This window comes from Melospiza melodia, chromosome Z (assembly GCF_035770615.1).
Source record: "Melospiza melodia melodia isolate bMelMel2 chromosome Z, bMelMel2.pri, whole genome shotgun sequence".
NCBI lineage: Eukaryota > Metazoa > Chordata > Aves > Passeriformes > Passerellidae > Melospiza > Melospiza melodia.
The window spans coordinates 54,487,633-54,493,632 of record NC_086226.1 but is presented as its reverse complement, the minus strand read 5'-3'; positions in this window follow the sequence as shown (position 1 = coordinate 54,493,632).

Below are 6,000 nucleotides of genomic sequence, written 5' to 3'. Positions count from 1 at the left end.
TTCTATACTGCTTTACTAGATTTTGTTTCAGTGCCAATTCCTCGTGGAAATTTTTTGGGTTTTGCTTTAGATACTATCTAGACAATGGTAACACAGACTGAAAACAGGGAGGGAAGGCAATTTTCCTTAGCCACTGTAGTGGCAAAGGTGGCTATTCACTGTGGTGAACAGTAGTACTGTGTAATTATTAACAAGCAAATCTTTTCTTCTGGGTGGTGAATCAGATTTCCAATTTCAGTTATATGTAATAGGAAAAAATACAGCAAAGTTCAGATCTGTATTCTTGTTATACTGCAGCTTTGAAGGAACTTCTCTTAAACCTGAGAAAATACTGATTTTTTTTAACTACTTCAGTATTGAACTTAATGTACAGAAATATTCCCAACAATATGTAGCTCTTAAATGCAAGAAAATCTGAATAGAATTTAGGAAAACAAATAGGTTGGAAATAGGTTTTGGATAACAATACATTTTGGATGCCCCATTCATGGAAGTGTTCAGTGTCAGGTTGAACAGGGCTTTGAGCACCTTGACCTTAGTGAAAGATGTCCCTGCCCTTGGCATTGGACTGCCAAGATGGTACATAACAGACTGAGATTTGAAAGGTCCCTTCTGACCCAAAGCATTCTGTGATTCTAAAATTTTATGGTCTGTGTCTTGTTTATACCTACATGACTTTCAGCTGGAAAATGCAGATCCCAACATGTGCAACTATCACAGAAAAAGCTCTTCTATGCCTGTTAAGTGTTAAGGAAAGTGCCATTCTCCAGAGCCAGCCTAGTAATAAACAATTCCTCTGATACTACAAACACAAAGCTCGAGCATTTATTTTGTCCCATGACAACTCTCAATGCAATATAGCTATAAAAATGCAGAACTGTTTTTGTGTTTGTGCAGCACTCACTGTGGTACTAAATCCTGGGATCTTACTTAGTGATAGTTGCTGAAGTTTAACATTACAGAATGTTAAACTATGAGTAGGAGCTGGCTGATTAGAAGACTAGATTAGAAAACCTCTGTCAGTTACCTGGGAAAAATGCAGAGAACACAGAGGGAAAGAACCAGAGAAGAGACCAAAGAGTAGACAAAGCAAAATACCTATAAGTCTAAAGAAGACTTTTTTTCCCACACACGGTAGCACTAAGCCTTTTCCAAGTAAAGTATGTGTGAAGAGAGCACTTTGGTGGGCAGCAGGAGATGAAAGTGGGACGAAATTCTTTATTAATAAAAGTACCATGAACCTGTAAAGCTGTTACAACTTATTACTGACTTCTGAAAACTAGTTTCATGAAGATGCTAACAGTGAAATAAGACTTTTCAAATAAATGAGACAGTGTAACTAACGGTCCATATTTATTCAGATTTCATAATAATGCTGAAAGTCATATTGTAGACCCACCAATTTGTTTGTCCTACCTTTGTTTGTGTGTTGTTTCTTTGTTTTCTGGCCAACTCTTTGAAAATAATTTTCAAATACGGTATCTTTGTATTTGATGGTACTGATGCCACTGTTCAAAACTGTGGACCCTGTGACCACACAGGATAAAGTGTGCATAATTATATCCTGACAGACAGAACACTACTGGGTGGAATGAAGTAATGTGGCTTGTTACAGTCTGATTCAAAGTAAAGCCCCTTCATTTGGAGAGGTGCTATAGTTTCCATTATCTCCAGCACTACAGAAAATACTTAAAAAGATTACAAGAACATGACTTTTATTTAATCAAATCAGTGGTGCCTGTAACTTGGAGATGTGACTTCTTTTCCAACATGTTTGTATTTGTAACAAATTTTGAATTAGGAAATCTGGGATATTTATCTTTCCACAAAAACTAATTAGTCTGTTTCAAGGTACCATTAAATTGCTAGATAATTTTTAGAGAGAGTAATTTGATTATTCTATATTATAAAATAGAAGTCAAAATCCAAAAGACTTATTACCTGCTATTCTATAAATTTATCTTCCTTTAAGTTTTAATTTGTACACCTACCCCTATTTGACAGATTGAGTTTGATGTTCTTTTTCTTTCAGGGCATTTATTTAAAGCTTTGCCCACCCCCCTGCCCTGTCATCCCCCACTGTAGAACTAACTTGTGTTGTTTCTTGTGCTATTGAGTTTGACATACTTAAAAATGAGTTTGTATTATGCTTACTGATTAACAGGAGTTCTATTTAAATGAAACCAAATTGAATGCTACAAGTGCCTGTTGATACCATCATAAAAAAGTCCATACAAACCAGTTTTTAAGTGTTAAAGAAACACATATGTTTCTAACTTGGATAATGCTGAATACAGTTCTTATGCAACACAACTCCTTTCCCAATTCCCTACTTGCTGTATTAGCCTGTCTAGTATAGAATTAGTCTTAATTACACAGAAATTCTTCAATCAGCTGATTTTTTCCTCTTCTATGTTGTTCTTACTCTTAAATTCTTTCTATGTCTCTTGGGGGGCAAAAAAAGCATTTTCTCATATCTAGTTCCTTTTACATTTGTAATGACTGAATGTTCACAAAGACAAAGCTTTTCTTTCTTTTTTTTTTCTGTTGCACTTTGTTTCAGGAAGGATACCCCTCTTATGCTTTCTTTGGAAAATTCAGCAATTGTTTCAATATTATTTCTCACAATGAGTCACTTTAGAATGTCATTGTATGTAAACTGGCAATAGACAGCTTTGTTATTATTTTGATTTCCTGTACAAATGTTCAAAACTATTTTGTATCTGTTCTAGTTACTTTGAAATAAGCTGTAAATTGTGTCACAACACAATAAAACCTTTCTTTTTCAAAAAGTTTAACTAAAAAAAAAAAAGAAATCTAACCCTCATAACTAAGGGTGAGGTGAGAAAGCCGGAATAAAGATGAAGAGCAAAAGACTCTCATTTACTGAACACTGAGTTCAGACTGCACAGATTCAGTGCTACCTTTAAATATGCAGTTAAAGTTCTGAAATGACAGGAACTTTCCCAGTGAAACAAAAAGTTCCACATAACACAGTCTAGGGAGACATGGAGGCTTGTTGGAAAGACCAAAGCACAGTGTACATATAGAGAGGAACTGGAGAAGAGAATTCTGGGATGGATATGACTAAAGACAGCTACAAAACTTTAAATATTATTTTTATGAATCAAACTAACAAAAATATCTCAGGTTAGGGCAAAATTTGGGAAAATACCTGCTAATGGATTGGGATAGTGAAAAGGATTATTCTTTTTCCTGGACTTCTGAATGTGTAATTCTTTGAAAGAACCCGAAAACAATCACCAAAAAAACAAATCCCACTGAAAGTGAGACAAGATAATTTCATTTATTAGAATTATTGAAGACCTGACAAGGATGCTGCTTTCTGGTTGAGACCAAACAAGGGCATGTGCTTCAGATCCGCTGTACTAAAAACAGAATCTGCACAGTGAGGCCCCTATAAAGCATAACTGGGTATAAAGCCCCCTAAGGTGTAACTGGGTAGACAGTAATTGGGTAGATAATTGCTGTCTGGCCAGTTATGCTTTAGCATGAAGCTTTTTTAATTTAACCCCTTTAACTGAGTCTAAATCAAAAGCCCTAACCTTTTTTCTGGCAAATCAGAAATGGAAAAAAATATATAGAATATCTCTTTAATGACATATGAAAGTAGAAGTCTATATATTTTACATTAAAAATAAATCACAGGTGTCTGTATTATGTTTTGGTTTGAATATTCAGAAATACAAGGAATGTTATGCATCATTTACAGCAGAACTTTGGAGATACTGTATATAAGTTTTACTGTCATTGGACCACCTGAGGCCTCATCTAAAGTCAAGATTGTGTCTTTAATATCAGGTAAAACATTAAACAGAATTCAGCCAAACTGGTTCAAAACCTTTTGCTAAAATTCTTAATTTGATTCAACTGGATGTGAGCCACTGTTTTCACTTGATTCAAAATACTGTTTGGTCACTGCATGTCCATTTTAATTTTGTTTGTTAGTTTGTAGCCATTTTAGGTGGCTTTGCATTGGTTATATCAACTAGGAAAAAAAATACTGAATTGATGCTGCCTAGTCAAAGTTGGGAATTTACCTGAACTTCTGCAGAAAACACCAGATATTGTAGGTGAGCAAAATGAAGTGGCATAAAAATTAAGCTGGTCTAATAAACACGCTGAATTTTGTTCTTTAATATCAGCAACTAATGAAAAAAGGTTGCACAGGTGTTTATTTTTCCCTTTTAGAAAGCAGAAATAAAAATACAGGTGGAAGAAAGTGGGAAAGAAAAGGAAAATCAAGAGGAAAGAAAGAAGTATTTTTAAAATTCAGTCAGGCTAAGAAGATTAAGAACTCGAAATTCTTTGCTGTATCATTTTCATTTTCCATGCACTGTTTATAAGCTTTGCTCTCAACTATCTGATGAGAACCCATATGCATGTTGCTCTGGCCTAGGGTATTTTCCATCTGGACCCTTTCAGTTCTGGCAAATGAGATCCCATATTCCTGTTATCTGCACCAAAATTAACATGAAAATAAAAACATACTTTGTTAAAGTTCCCTCCTTGCTTAGTTAAGAACTTTCAATAACTTCCAAGTTATTTGCTATAAATTTTTAGTATTCTTGCCACTTACAACAAGTATACTTCAGTAAATAACACAAATTCCTCTAACTTCTAAACTTCTGCTAGCTATAACCAGGTAGAAGCTGAGCTATTGTGGTACAAAGTCTATTCATGTAATGATACAGTCAGCATGAGCTATACGTATAAACTGTGAACAGCTCAGATGAGGAATATCTCCTTGCTTGTTGTAGTGTGTTTGTTGGTATGTTCTGTTTCTCCCCTACTTTGTTATGATGGTTCTGTCCTCCCAGTTTTCCCCGCCTCAGTTTCTGTCTATTATGTAGTTGCTATGGTTTTCCCTATGTTATATAATTTCCCCTCCCTCTATTTCCAAATGTGTATAGTTTTCTCCCCTCCCTGGGCCCAGTCAATCACTCCCCCACCCCTCCTAGTTTTGCAGAATGTTGCCCTTAGTGGGAGATGTGATTGGCTGTGGTCCCGGGGCCCCGCCTATACAATGTATCCATTGGTTCTCCCTTCAAGGCTGTCATGTTCAGTTCATCCCCTAACCTCTCCTGATTGGTTTTCTGTAAACCCCTCCTTTGGTTCCCACCTCCCTTTATAATCCCATGCTCTACCACTTTTCCTGGTCAGTCCCTGCTGGTCGCCATAGGGGTTAAATGTGTTTGGACCCCAGGAAGTGTCCGACTCTCATTCTCTTCGTCCAGATCCGCAGCTCTCCCCTGAGACCTCGTCCCCGCAGGCACAGCCCAAGGCCTCTGCCGCCAAGGGGTGCCTGAAGCTGTCAGCCCTGGGGCCCTGCCACCGGGACTGACACCCCCCGCTGCAGTGGGGCTGTTGGCCGCCCTCATCGCTAGCCGGGTCTAAGGTCTCAGGCCGCAGACCACGCTGCACTTGCTCTTTGATCTAATTTCTGGTTAAAATCCCTTCTTGACGGCAGTGCAGGATTCTACTGCGTGATGTCCCTCACTCTGCCAGTCAACAAGACAAGGTGGCACAGGCACCTGCCCAAGTGTTCTGCTGCAGCAGAAGCCTTGTAGCGTCACAACCAATGGGCAAGGGAACATGTGCCACTAAAGAAAGGCTTAGTACTTGAATATGCCTGGAATCATTCTCATCTGCAACAAACAAAAGCTCTAGATCAGGCAAAACCTGATCAGCCAATCTCTGGTACTTCTATTTTAAGGTCTCTTAGCAGGTGTTCAATTCCTTTAGTAAAAATGTTAAGTGTTTTGGAGCCTGCCATGCTGTGTTACACTTTTTTTTAGTACTAGCTGAACCAATCCACAAAGGGTGTTGAGAGGTTATCCCAAGAGCAGACGGAACCAGGAAATCATCTTGAGATTCAGAATACTGTGGGAAACGTCTGTTCTCATCCAAGCAAAAAAGGACATTTAATTCTACAGTTCAGCCACATGCATACTTTACACCAAAACAGGAAAAGACATC